Consider the following 14597-nt stretch of genomic DNA (forward strand, 5'->3'; position numbering starts at 1 on the left):
AGACATTTCAACTATCAATAATACCAAATTCTAAGGGGAGTTTCCCCCACACAAGGTTAAACAAGCCACTTACCTCGAACCGGCTCAATAATCAACCCGAGACCACGTTCTTGCCACGAGTACTCAACTTTAAATGACCCAAATCTATTCAATTCAATTGCATAATATAAATAACACTTCAAGTAACTGATTCTACTAATAAATTCTGAGCTAATACGCGAAATTAGGTAAAATGACCAAAATGCCCTTCGGGCCCACGTCTTGGAATCGGGTAAAATTTATATTTTCAGAATCTTCATACTCTCACGAGTCTAACCATACAAAAATTATCCAAATCAAATGTCAAATCCCTAATAAAAACTCAAAATTTAGGTCTAAGAACTTTCTCCCAATTTTCATCAAACTTCCGAAATTAAATGATGAATTCATGTTAGATTAATAGGTTACAAGTAAAATGGAGTTAAGAATCGTTACCCAATCGATATCTATGAAAATTCCTCAAACCCTCGCTCAAATTCGAGCTCCCAATTCTAGTTTTCACAAAAATGGTTAAACCCTCAATTTTGAACTTAAACATTCTACCCAGGTATTTCCTTCTTCGCGAACTGGAAGGACCCTCGCGTTCACGAACTACAACTTCGCTTGGGTCCAGCTTTCCTTCATCGCGAACGCGATGTCCGTGTCGCAAACGCGATGACCAATTTCCTCCTCCTACGCGAACGCTGGACCATCATCGTGAACGCGTAGTTATAAGACCTCCCAGCTTCACGAACGCGAAGCATTAAACCTCCCCCAGCCCCAACCCCAGCTCCTCTTTGCGAATGCAAGACCCCACTCGCGAACGTGAAGAAGGAAACCAGAACTGGGGTCGTGACATTCTTATTTCAGTATGATCTAAAATGGAAGACAAAAGTATATCTTGTAAGCATGTGATTTTTGACCCGCGCAATTTTTAAAGTTAGTTTTAATATTTTAATATTTTTAAATATTTATTTGAGTTATTATACAGTTTTAGTTTATTTTTAATTCCAAAACATAATTTGAAAACACAAAAATAGTTTCACCTTTATAATATTTCTCATGCTATATATTTTAATATTTTAATATAATTTAATATCATTAGTCTTTTTGTAGTGATGTTATTCTAATTTTGCTATCTTTTCTATTTTTACTTTAACACAATCTTTGGAAAAATATAAAAATATATATATAATTACACTTTTAATATAGATATATAGTTCCACTTTTAATATATAGTTTAGTTAAAATCAATTAGTATTTTATTATTCTTGAAAAGAGAATGAATTTTTGGGCTAGTTCTATCTTGTTTTTATGTGAGAAGACAATTATTTGAGCTTGATTTGGCCCAATTTTAAGCCCAGATCAGGACGACCCAATACCCTCTAAACTCTAATAACTATCTCCTAAAACTAAAGTCAGCCTTGAACCCTAATAGAGAGAGAGAGGAGTCAGCCGAACCCCACTCTTCCTTTTCTACACCTTCAGCCGCCCAACCAAAGGAGAAGGACTACTCCAGCCGCCCCACCTTCTCCCCTCCACTCTTCTCTTACCTCACTCTCTCTCCCTCCCCTTGTTTCTTCTGCTACCACTGCTTCACCAGTGAGTGGCCGGAAATCTAGCAACAACCTTCGAGCAACACCACAAAAATTTCTAAGGAACCCTAGATAGGTCAGCGGCCGGACCCCTCCCACTCTAGCAGAGTCAGCCGACCCCAAGAAACGAACCAAACCTCATCTACCCATATTCTCACAAACGGAACAATAGCCACCTCATACATCCTCTACATTTGGCCCTACCTCAAATTCGATGTACATTCTTCATTGCTCAGTCCCCCAATCGAAGGCTTGCCTTGTTCATTATCTGATCTTACAGTGTTTAGGAGATTGTTGGATGCCTTACCATACTACAAAACAGTTGATATCCTAAGCCTTATTTTAGCCGAAATTCCCTTTGAAAAAGAAGCAAAAGTTTTCTGATTTTCTTTTCAGTTTGCAAACAATTTTTTAGGGGATTTTGAAGTTCAATTTCTGGGTTGCCTTGAGCCTCATTTTTGCTGCTGAAGTTTCGCTAGTTTGAGTCCATTTTTGAGCTCGTTTGTGAGATCTATTCGGAGATGAGTATTGAAGTTTTGTGGTTGTCAAGGTCCGGTCCGTCGAGATCATCAACTCTAGCCAGAAGTTTTCTTGTTCATTGTTTCAAAAACATGTTACAACTATAAAGGTCCAATTCTAAACTGTATTTGCTCTTTAGTTTTAAGATCTGTTTTCTCGATGCAATGAATGGAATCTTGATTTGGTTGCCTATTACTTTTCGTTCTTGATTAAAACTGCTTCTGTTTGATTTGTTCATCATTTAGTTTATGTATTCTTTGTTAAAAGTATATTTTAAGTTGCTTAACTTGATTAATATTTAGAAAAGGATCATTAATCTTAATTTGGTTTGGGCAGTTTGGGGAGGGGGGGGGGTGGAATCATGTTAAAAGAAAAGTGATGGGATCATTATTTCATTAGTCAGGCTTGAATCAAAAGGTCGTGGAATTGAAAATTGAAAGAAAATAGAATTGCGTTTAATGTTTAGTATTTCTATTTAGTTATTATTAGCTCTTTATTTTTCCGCTAGTAGCATACTTAGGACGTCATCATTTGGGTAGGTAAATTTTAGGTCTCGTCTTTTATTTTACTCGAGGCAAGAGGTCGTTCCCTTTAGTTTTTATTCAGGGGAATGCTCCGCAGAGTTTGTACATATATTTTCATATTTTATCAGGGGAATGCCCCGAAGTGAATGTGAATGTCACGACCCTAAACCCAGACCTGGTCGTGATGGCGCCTCTCATGAAGACAAGGCCAGCTGATTGTGACGACCCGACCCGTCGTCTCATGAGTTACTGCTCCGTTTTCCCCGTTTTCAGCTTCTTTATGCTTCATTATCTGTAATTGGTGTGATCGAGTCGATTTGGATTGGTTTTGGTAGGAAATGAGACACTTAGTCTCTTTAAGGAAGACTTAGTTTGGAAAAGTCATCCGGATGTTGACTTATAAGTTAGAGGGCTCGGATGTGATTTCCGATGATTCGGTTAGCTTCGGAGGATGATTTTTGACTTAGGAGCGTGATCGGAAGTGGTTTTGGAGGTCCGGTGTAGAAATTAGCTTGTTTTGGCGAAGTTAGTATTTTGGCGATTTCCGGTTAGTAGGTGAGATTTTGATCCGAGGGTCAGAACGGACTTCCGAGAGTTGTGTAAAATTTTAGGTCGTTTGGAGGTGATTTAGTCGGGTTTTTGATCGAATGCGTGTTTCGGAAGTTTTAGAAGAACTTAGGCTTGAATTCGATGTGAATTGACAGTTTTGGTGTTGTTCGAGGTGATATGATGATTGGAACAAATTTGAATGATGATTTAAGATGCGTTGGTGCGTTTGGTTGAGGTCCCGAGGGCCTCGGCATGGTTTCGGATGGCTAACGGGAAGAGTTTGGACTTGTGTTGTTGCAGATTTTCTGGTGCTTCAGGTATTTTCGCACCTGCGGTTTGGGGACCGCAGGTGCGGTGTCGCAGATGCGGGTTGGGGGTCGCAGAAGCGGAAAAGGCAAGGATTGGCTGGGACCGCAGATACGGATAGGGAGCCGCATATGCAGCTATTGGACCGCAGATGCGGCTAGGCGGGACTTAATGGGGTTCCGCATATGCAGAGTTTCAACCGCAGAAGCGGCTATTTGACCGCAGATGCGGTTATGGCTGGGCAGAAGGTATTTAAGTTCTTCTTCGCGAATTTTGGAGGGTTTCTCATTTCTAACTTCAGACTTGGAGAATTTTGGACGATTTTGAAGAGGAATTTCAAGGAGCTTCGATAAGGTAAGGATTTTTGGACCTAAAACACAATCCTATGGTGTTATTACATGAATTAAGACTGGAAATTTAAGAAAATCATGGACTAAAAATGGAGGTTAGGGCTTGAACTTAAGAGAGCTAAGATTAGGAATTTGAGGGGTCAATTGAACTCCGATTCTTGTGATTTTTATATGTATAAACTCGTGGCGAGATAAGGAATCTAATGATGTAAATTTGTTTGAGTTTCGAGAAGTGGGCCCGGGGCTCGGGTTTTGCCAATTTCGGAATTTTTGATATTTTTCGATTATTTTCGATTGGGTATTGTTTCCTTAGCCTATTGTGACGTATTCGTTGTGGTTTTGGTCAGATTCGACGTGCGAGGAAGCCGATTTGAGAGGCAAGGGCATAGCGAGCTAGAGTTTTGGCCGGCTTGAGGTGAGTAATGATTGTAAATGTTGTCCTGAGGGTTTTAAACCTCGGGTTGCACATCGTAGTGCTATATTGAGGCAAGATACGCACTGGATGATGAGCGTGAGGTCTTTTACTACTGGGGATTGTGAATTGGTCTGTCCCAATTGATGATTTTACCGCGTATTTGACTGAAATTCATTTGTTATCATCATGATTTGGGCTGATTGCCATATTTGGGCATCGTGCCAACTATTTGAACCCTTCGGGGATTTTTATCACTGTTTCCTGACTGCTTGACTTATTATTTGAACTCAGTCTCGTTGATATCTACTGTTTTACAAACTCAGCCACTTTTACTCAGATTTGAAACTTAAATAATATTTCTACATCATGTCTTGGGCTGAGAACTACTATTTTACTAATGCCCAAGGGGCTTGTGATGATTTTTGGACTGAGTGAGGCCGAGAGCCATATGTGAGGATATATTAAGTTATATGAGGCCGAGGGCCTGAGATACTTTCTATGCTACGAGGTGGCTTGAGTGATGTAAGGCCGAGTGCCGAGTGATGTGAGGCCGAGTACCGAGTGATGATGCCACGAGGTGGCTTGATATAGCGCTTGGGCCGTAAGGGGCCCCTCCGGAGTCTGCACACCCACAGTGAGCGTGGGTACCCATTATGATCTAAGAGTAAGCGTGAGGGACTGATACTGTTCTGAGTTGTTGATACTGTACTAGAGGGGCGGATTTTCTACTTGTTATTTACCTGTTAAATTACCTATTTTACTTGTTTTAAAAAGAAATATCATTTGATTTCAATACTGATTTATTGCTTTAAGTGATTTTACTACTTGATATGGAATTGTTTTGTGCCTTTACGTGTTTTCATACTTTCAGCCATTATTTATAATTATTACTCACTGAGTCGGAGTACTCACATTACTCCCTGCATAATGTGTGCAGATTCAGGTATTGCAGAGTCCGCTCCTAAGTGCTGATTCTCCCAGTTTAGGTAGTGATTCGGAGACTACGAGGTAGCTGTTGGCGTTCGCAGCCCCGTGCCTCCCTTATCTTATCATTTTCATGTTTTAGAACTATTGTATCGGAATTAGTGTTCAGTAGACTTGTATCCAGATTTCTTAGTTGCTCATGACTTGTGACACCCCGGTTTGGGCTATGTCGGGATGGTTTCCCTTTTGGTATTATCGATGTTTCCGTAATTATGGCTATATTAATCATGTTTTAGACTTGTTTATGTTAATTAATTGTTAAAAGAGGTGTTTCGTTTGTTTTGGCTAGCCTTGTCTTCACGAGAGGCGCTATTATGACCGGGTTCGTGAATTGGGTCGTGACAAGTTGGTATTAGAGCCTAGGTTACATAAGTCTCGCGAGTCATGAGCAGGTTTAGTAGAGTCTTGCGGATCAGTACGGAGACGTTTGTATTTATCCTCGAGAGGCTGCCGAACCTTTAGGAAGAACTTCATATCCTTGAAATTCTTGTCGTGCGATTTTGTTGGTCCGAGAACTAAACTTATGTATTCTATTCTCTCGCAGATGGCAAGGACTCATGCTACTGGATGAGGCGGATGACCACCAGTACCACCCACTGAGGCCACCAGAGGCCGTAGACGCGGTCGTGGTCGTGGTAGAGGCAGAGCAGTGAGGGCAGCACCTGTTGATCCACCAGCTGCCCCAGCTCAGGACCAGGCTCCAGCTATGGATGCTCCAGCAGCACCAGTTCAGGCACTAGCTGTGCCCATCATGATTCCGGGTCTTCAGGAGGCCCTGGCTCAGATCTTATCGGTTTGCACTGGCCTGGCTCAGGCAGTTTCAGCTACCACAACAACAGCTACTTCAGAGGCCGGGGGAGGCAATCAGACCCCTGCTGCTCGCACATCTGAGCAGGTAGTGTAGGGATTGCAAACGCCGGGAGCACCTCCAGCTCAGCCGGTTGCACCAGTTCAGGAGTTCGTAGTTTCAGCTATGCTAGATGATGAGCAGCGTCATCTCGAGAGGTTTGGTAGGCTCCAGTCTCCTTCATTCAGTGGTGTTGAGGGCGAGGATGCCCAGGGTTTTCTCGACAAGTGTCATCAGATGCTCCGTACGGCAGGGATTCTTGAGTCTAGTGGTGTAGCATTTACCACCTTTCAGTTCACTGGGGCTGCCTTCACTTGGTGGGAGGCGTATGAGAGGCGTAGACCGGCAGGTGCAGCGCCTTTGACTTGGCAGGAGTTCTCCACTCTCTTATTGAAGAAGTATGTACCGCAGTCCCGCAGAGAGGAGCTACGTAGGCAATTTGAGTGGCTTCGACAGAGATATATGACCGTGTCACAGTATGAGTCGAGGTTTTCTGAGTTGGCTCGTCATGCCATTTGGATGGTCCGACAGATCATGAGAGGATCAAGAGGTTTGTGGATAGCCTTAACTATCATCTCCGTATTCTGATGACTAGAGAGAGAGTCTTGGGTATTTCATTTGAGGAGGTGGTTGATATTGCTCGTGAGATTAAGACGGCTCACCGGCAAGATAGAGAGGAGAGGGATGCCAAGAGGCCTCGAGGTTCTGGAAGTTTCAGCAGTGCTCCGTCTAAGGGCTAGTTCCAGCATGGTAGAGGCCGTTCTTTCAGGCCCGCTCAGTTGGCCCGTCCCGAGTATCGTGGGGCAACTTCAGGTTGTGGTTATCATGGTTCTTAGTAGGGTCAGCCTTCAATCAGCGCCCTTCCAGCTCAGAGTTCATCTCGTGCCCCGTTTGTTCAGGGATCTTCCATGCCGAGTGGATCAGCTAGTCACTCTAGTACGAGGGGTTCCCTTCAGTCCCATTCTCCAGCACCTGGGAGTTGTTTTGAGTGTGGAGAGTTTGGACATGTATGGAGGCAGTGTCCTCGTCGTATTGCTAGTTCGTCTCAGCAGAGGGGTCAGCCCTAGACTTCTGCTCCAATTACCTCACCACCCGCCCAGCCAGCTAGGGGTAGAGGTCAGGCAACCAGGGGTCGCCTCAGAGGGGGAGGTCGATCAGGGGGTGGTCAGGCCCGTTTCTATGCACTTCCAGGCAGACTAGATGCTATTGCTTTAGATGCTGTCATTACAGGTATTGTTTTAGTCTACCACAGAGATGCCTCTGTATTATTTGATCCCGGTTCCACCTTTTCTTATGTGTCATCATACTTTGCTCATTATTTGGGTATGCCCCGTGAGTTTCTTGCCTTACCTGTTCAAGTATCTACCCCGGTGGGTGATACTACTGTTGTAGATCGCGTGTACCAGTCATGTGTGGTGACTATTGGGGGTCTGGAGACCCGAGTAGATCTATTGCTATTGAGCATGGTGGATTTTGATGTCATTTTGGGCATGGATTGGTTGTCTCCATGTCATGCTATTCTGGACTGTCACGCTAAGACAATCACTTTGGCTATGCCGGGTGTACCGAGGATCGAGTGGCGTGGTGTGACTTATTACGTTCCTAGTAGAGTGATTTCTTTCTTGAAGGCCCAACGTATGGTTGGGAAGGGTTATCTTTCATATTTGGCGTTTGTGAGGGATGTTGGAGTTGAGACTCCTAGCATTGATTCTGTTCCAATTGTGAGGGAGTTTCCCGATGTATTTCCTGCAGACCTACCGGGCATGCCATCAGACAGGGATATTGATTTTGGTATTGACCTGGTGCCGGGCACTTAGCCCATTTCCATTCTGCCATATCGTATGGCACCAGTAGAGTTGAAAGAGTTGAAGGATCAGCTTCAGGAACTCCTAGATAAGGGGTTCATTCAGCCTAGTGTGTCACCTTGGGGTGCACCGGTTTTGTTTGTAAAGAAGAAGGATGGCACTATGAGAATGTGCATTGATTATAGGCAATTGAACAAAGTAACCATTAAGAACAAGTATCATTTGCCTTGCATCGATGATTTATTTGATCAGCTTCAGGGAGCGAGGGTGTTCTCCAAGATTGATCTCCATTCTGGCTATCACCAGTTGAAGATCATGGATTCATATATTCTTAAGACTAATTTCAAGACTAGATATGGTCACTATGAATTTCTTGTCATGTCTTTTGGGCTGACCAATGCCCCAGCAGCGTTCATGCATTTGATGAACAATGTATTTCGACCTTATCTGGATTCATTCATTATTGTATTCATTGATGATATTCTGGTGTACTCGCGTAGTCAGGAGGAGCACGTGGAGCATTTGAGAGTTGTATTGCAGAGATTGAAGGAGGAGAAACTTTATGCAAAATTCTCCAAGTGTGAGTTTTGGCTCAGTTCAGTGGCTTTCTTGGGGCACGTGGTGTCTAACGAGGGTATTCAGGTTGATCCAAAGAAGATAGAGGCGGTTCTGAGTTGGCCTAGACCGTCCTCAACCACAGAGATTCGTAGCTTTCTTGGGTTGGCAGGCTATTATCACCGATTTGTTTAGGGATTCTCATCTATCGCATCGCCCTTGACCAAGTTGACTCAGAAGGGTGTTTCATTTGTATGGTCGGATGAGTGTGAGGAGAGCTTTCAGAAGATCAAGATAGCTTTGACCACAACTCCAGTATTGGTTTTGCCATCAGCTTTAGGTTCTTACACAGTGTATTATGATGCTTCGAGAGTTGGGATTGGTTGTATATTGATGCATGAGGGTAGGGTGATTGCTTATGCTTCTCGTCAGTTGAAGACCCATGAGAAGAACTACCCTGTTCACGATCTGGAGTTGGCTGCCATAGTTCAAGCATTGAAGATTTGGAGGCACTACTTGTATGGCGTATCTTGTGAGGTATTCACTGATCATCGTAGTCTTCAACATTTGTTCAAGCAAAAGGACCTTAATTTGAGGCAGCGGAGGTGGCTAGAGTTGCTAAAGGATTATGATATTACTATTCTGTATCATCCAGGAAAGGCCAATGTAGTGGCCGATGCTTTGAGCTCAAAAGCAGCGAGTATGGGGAGTTTGGCGTATATTCTAGTTGGGGAAAGGCCCCTTGCAGTTGATGTTCAGGCTTTGGCCAATGGGTTTGTGAGATTAGACATTTCGGAGCCCAGCCGGGTGTTGGCTTGTGTGTTTCTCGGTCTTTCTTATATGATCGCATTAGAGAGTGCCAGTAGGATGATCTGCATTTGCTTGTCCTTAAGTACAGAGTCCAGCATGATGATGCCAGAGATGTGACCATGGGTGATGATGGCGTGTTGAGGATGCAGGGCCGGATCTGTGTGCCCAATATGGATAGGCTTAGGGAGTTGATTCTGGAGGAGGCCCATAGCTCGCGGTACTCTATTCATCTGGGTGCCACGAAGATGTATCAGGACTTGAGGCAGCACTATTGGTGGAGAAGAATGAAGAAGGATATTGTGGGGTATGTAGCTCGATATCTCAATTGTCGCAGGTGAAATATGAGCATCAGAGACCAGGTGGCTTGCTTCAGCAGATGGTTATTCCCGAGTGGAAGTGGGAGAGAGTCACTATGGATTTTGTGAGTGGTCTTCCTCAGACTTTGAAGAAGTTCGATGCTATTTGGGTGGTTGTGGATCGGCTGACCAAGTCCGCGCACTTCATTCCGGTGTGTACTACCTATTCTTCGGAGCGGCTGGTAGGGATATTTATCCGGGAGATTGTTCGATTGCATGGTGTGCCAGTGTCGATTATTTCAGATAGAGGTACTCAATTTACTTCTTAGTTTTGGAGGACTTTTCAGCGAGAGTTGGGTACTCAGGTGGAGTTGAGCACAACATTTCATCCGCAGACGGACGGGTAGTCCGAGCGTACTATTCAGATATTAGAGGACATGTTGCGTGCCTATGTTATTTATTTCGGAGGTTCTTGGGATGAGTTTTTGCCGCTTGCAGAGTTTTCCTACAACAACAGATATCAGTCCAGTATTCAGATGGCCCCGTATAAGGCGTTGTATGGGAGCGGTGTAGATCTCTAGTTGGTTGGTTTGATCCCGGCGAGGTGAGATTATTGGGGACAGATTTGGTTCAGGATGCCTTAGAGAAGGTGAAGTTGATTCAGGAGAGATTTCGTACAGCGCAGTCGCGTCAGAAGAGTTATGCAGACCGAAAGGTTCGAGATGTATCTTATATGGTTGGCGAGAAGGTCTTGCTGAAGGTTTCGCCCATGAAGGGTGTTATGAGATTTAGAAAGAAAGAGAAGCTGAGTCCGCGATTCATTGGGCCTTTTGAGGTACTTAGGAGGATTGGGGAGGTGGCTTATATGCTTGCTTTGCCACCCAGCTTGTCGAGTGTGCATCCGATATTTCATATTTCTATGCTTCGGAAGTATGTTGGGGACCCGTCCTATGTTTTGGACTTCAGCACGGTTCAGTTGGATGATGATTTGACCCTTAATGTGGAGCCAATAGCTATTTTGGGTCGTCAGGTTTGAAAGTTGAGATCAAAGGATATAGCTTCAGTGAAGATACAGTGGAGAGGTCACCCCGTGGAGGAGGCTACCTGGGAGACCGAGCGGGAGATGCAGAGCAGATATCCTCACCTGTTTGAGGCTTCAGGTATGTTTCTTGACTCGATCGAGGATGAGCGTTTGTTTAAGTTGGGGAGGATGTGACGACCCGACCCGTCGTCTCATGAGTTACCACTCCGTTTTCCCTGTTTTCAGCTTCTTTATGCTTCATTATCTGTAATTGGTGTGATCGAGTCGATTTGGATTGGTTTTGGTAGGAAATGAGACACTTAGTCTCTTTAAGGAAGGCTTAGTTTGGAAAAGTCAACCGGATGTTGACTTACGAGTTAGAGAGATCGGATGTGATTTTCGGTGATTCGATTATCTTCAGGGGATGATTTGTGACTTAGGAGCGTGATCGAAAGTGGTTTTGGAGGTCCAGTGTAGAAATTAGCTTGTTTTGGCGAAGTTAGTATTTTGGCGATTTCCGGTTGGTAGGTGAGATTTTGATCCGAGGGTCGGAACGGAATTCCGAGAGTTGCAGTAGCTTTGTTATGTGATTTGGGATGTTTGTGTAAAATTTTAGGTCGTTCGGAGGTGATTTGGTCGGGTTTTTGATCGAATGCGTGTTTCAGATGTTTTAGAAGAACTTAGGCTTGAATTCGATGTGAATTGACGGTTTTGGTGTTGTTCAAGGTGATTTGGTGATTGGAACAAGTTTGAATGATGATTTAAGATGCGTTGGTGCGTTTAGCTGAGGTCTCGGGGGCCTCAGGGTGGTTTCGGATGGCTAACGGAAAGAGTTTGGACTTGTGTTGTTGCAAATTTTTTGGTGCTTCAGGTATTTTTGCACCTGCGATTTGGGGACCGCAGGTGCGGTGTCGCAGATGCGGGTTGGGGGTCGCAGAAGCGAAAAAGGCAAGGATCGGCTGGGACCGCAGATGCGGATAGGGAGCCGCACCTGCGGAGCCGTAGATGCGGCTATTGGACCGCAGATGCGGCCAGGCGGGACTTAATGAGGTTCCGCAGATGCAGAGTTTCAACCGCAGAAGCGGCTATTTGACCGCAGATGCGGTTATGGCTGGGCAGAAGGTATTTAAGTTCTTCTTCGCAAATTTTGAAGGGTTTCTCATTTCTAACTTCGGACTTGGAGAATTTTGGACGATTTTGAAGAGGGATTTCAAGGAGCTTCGATAAGGTAAGGAATTTTGGACCTAAAACACAATCCTATGGTGTTATTACATGAATTAAGACTGGAAATTTAAGAAAATCATGGACTAAAAATGGAGGTTTTGGCTTGAACTTCAGAGAGCTAAGATTAGGGATTTGAGGGGCCGATTGAACTCCGATTCTTGTGATTTTTATATGTATGAACTCGTGGCGAGATAAGGAATCTAATGATGTAAAATTTTTTGAGTTTCGAGAAATGGGCCCGGGGCTCAGGTTTGGCCAATTTCGGGATTTTTGATATTTTTCGATTGTTTTCGATTGGGTATTGTTTCCTTAGCCTATTGTGACGTATTCGTTGCAGTTTTGGTCAGATTCGACGCGCGAGGAGGCCGATTTGAGAGGCAAGGGTATAGCGAGCTAGAGTTTTGGCTGGCTTGAGGTGAGTAATGATTGTAAATGATGTCCTGAGGGTTTGAAACCCCGGATTGCACATCGTAGTGCTATATTGAGGCAAGATACGCGCTGGATGATGAGCGTGGGGTATTTTACTACTGGATTGTGACTTGGTCCATCCCGATTGATGATTTTACCGCGTATTTGACTGAAATTCATTTGTTATCATCATGATTTGGGCTGATTGCCATATTTGGGCTTCGTGCCAACTATTTGAACCCTTCGGGGATTTTTATCACTGTTTCCTGATTGCTTGACTTATTATTTGAACTCAGTCCTGTTGATATCTAATGTATTACAAACTCAGCCACTTTTACTCAGATTTGAAACTTAAATGATATTTCTACATCATGTCTTGGGCTGAGAACTACTATTTTACTAATGCCCAAGGGGCTTGTGATGATTTTTGGACTGAGTGAGGCCGAGAGCCATATGTGAGGATATGTTGAGTGATGTGAGGCCGAGTGCCGAGTGATGATGCCACAAGGTGGCTTGATATAGTGCTTGGGCCTTAAGGGGCCCCTCCGGAGTCTGCACACCCACAGTGAGCGCGAGTACCCATTATGATCTAAGAGTGAGCCCGAGGGGCTGATACTATTCTAAGTGATTGATACTGAGCCAGAAGGGCTGATACTGTACTGAGAGTGAGCCTGAGGGGCTGATACTGTTCTGAGCGGTTGATACTGTGTCCGAGGGGCAGATTTTCTACTTGTTATTTACCTGTTTTACTTGTTTTAAAAAGGAATATCATTTGATTTCTTCACTGATTTACTGCTTTAAGTGATTTTACTGCTTGATATGGAATTGCTTTGTACCTTTACGTGTTTTCATACTTTCAGCCATTATTTATAATTATTACTCACTAAGTCGGAGTACTCATATTACTCCCTGCACCATGTGTGCAGATTCAGGCATCGCAGAGTCCGCTCCTGAGTGCTGATTCTCCCAGTTTAGGCAGTGATTCGGAGACTACGAGGTAGCTGTTCGTGTTCGCAGCCCCGTGTCTCCCTTATCTTATCATTTTCATATTTTTAGAAATATTGTATCGGAATTAGTGTTCAGTAGACTTGTATCCGGATTTCTTAGTTGCTCATGACTTGTGACACCCCGGTTTGGGCTGTGTCGGGATGGTTTCCCTTTTGTTATTATCATTGTTTTCGCAATTATGGCTATATTAATCATGTTTTAGACTTGTTTATGTTAATTAATTGTTAAAAGAGGTGTTTCGTTTGTTTTGGTTGGCTTTGTCTTCACGAGATGCGCCACCACGACCGGGTTCGGGAATTGGGTCGTGACACTGACACAAACCCCCAAGTAAATTAACAGATATAATAATTCATAATGAAGTCATTAATAATGATAAATCCCAAAATAGAGTTAAATATATCAACTGCGGAAACCAACACAGCCCGACATCGAGGTGTCACCAGTCATGAGCATCTAACATAAGTCTAAGAGTATGAAAAAGGACTACACAGTCTATTACAGAATCCAGTACAAGGAAAAATAAAGATAGAAGGGAGAAACACTAGGTTACGAACGCCGAACAGCTACCTAGTGAGCTCCAAACAGTCTACTAGAAGTAATCAACCCTCGCTAGCAGGGCCCGAAGCTCCTGAATCTGCACACATGGTGCAGGGAGTAAGGTGAGTATGCCAACTCAGTGAGTAATAAGAATAAGTGAAGACTAAGCGATAAGAAAACACGTAAAACACCGCAAAATGCTATAAAGAGGCAGTGTAAAACCAATACAATGCAATAAAATAGTGAAATCTTATAAAAACACCTTAGTTCAGTATAAGCTTCTTTAAAACATCCTTTTAACAGTTAAATAAGTAAATGAAAAGCAACGAGAAAAGATAAACACATAAAATCAGCCCCTCGGGCACAATATCAACAGAATCAGCCCCTCGGGCAATAACATGGAACAACACCAGCCCTTCGGGCTATATCACATATCACACTGGGTACCCGCGTCACTGGGAGTGTATAGACTCCGGGAGGGGCCCCTTACGGCCCAAGCGCAATATCAAGCCATCTCGTGGCATAATCAATAAGATCTCGGCCTCATATCAAGCCACCTTGTGGCATACAACTCAGGCCCTCAGCCTCATAATCATGAATCGGCTCAATACCGCTGCGACGCACAACCAGATCCCATAATATCCTCACAACACAGGCCCTCAGCCATACTCAGTCAGAAATCTCTAAAAGCCACTCGGACACAGTAAAATATGATGCTCAACTCAAAATATCATTTAAGATGTCAAAACAGAGTAAATATGGCTGAGTTATAAAAACAATAGAATATAGCATGACCGAGTACAAGTATAAAGTCAAAATAGTGAGG

At 43.7% G+C, this 14597-nt stretch overlaps 1 long non-coding RNA gene across 1 annotated transcript; it reads left to right on the top strand.

Annotated features, from left to right (window-relative positions):
- The first annotated feature begins 1459 nt into the window (after nucleotides 1–1459).
- LOC142172973 (uncharacterized) lies at nucleotides 1460–13414 on the top strand. Its single transcript, XR_012702294.1, has 4 exons — nucleotides 1460–2241; nucleotides 5214–5284; nucleotides 5805–7337; nucleotides 13153–13414. It is a non-coding gene; the product is annotated as an uncharacterized LOC142172973 (long non-coding RNA).
- Nucleotides 13415–14597: the final 1183 nt, after the last annotated feature.

Source organism: Nicotiana tabacum, chromosome 18 (genome assembly GCF_000715075.1).
Source record: "Nicotiana tabacum cultivar K326 chromosome 18, ASM71507v2, whole genome shotgun sequence".
In the NCBI taxonomy this organism is placed as follows: domain Eukaryota; kingdom Viridiplantae; phylum Streptophyta; class Magnoliopsida; order Solanales; family Solanaceae; genus Nicotiana; species Nicotiana tabacum.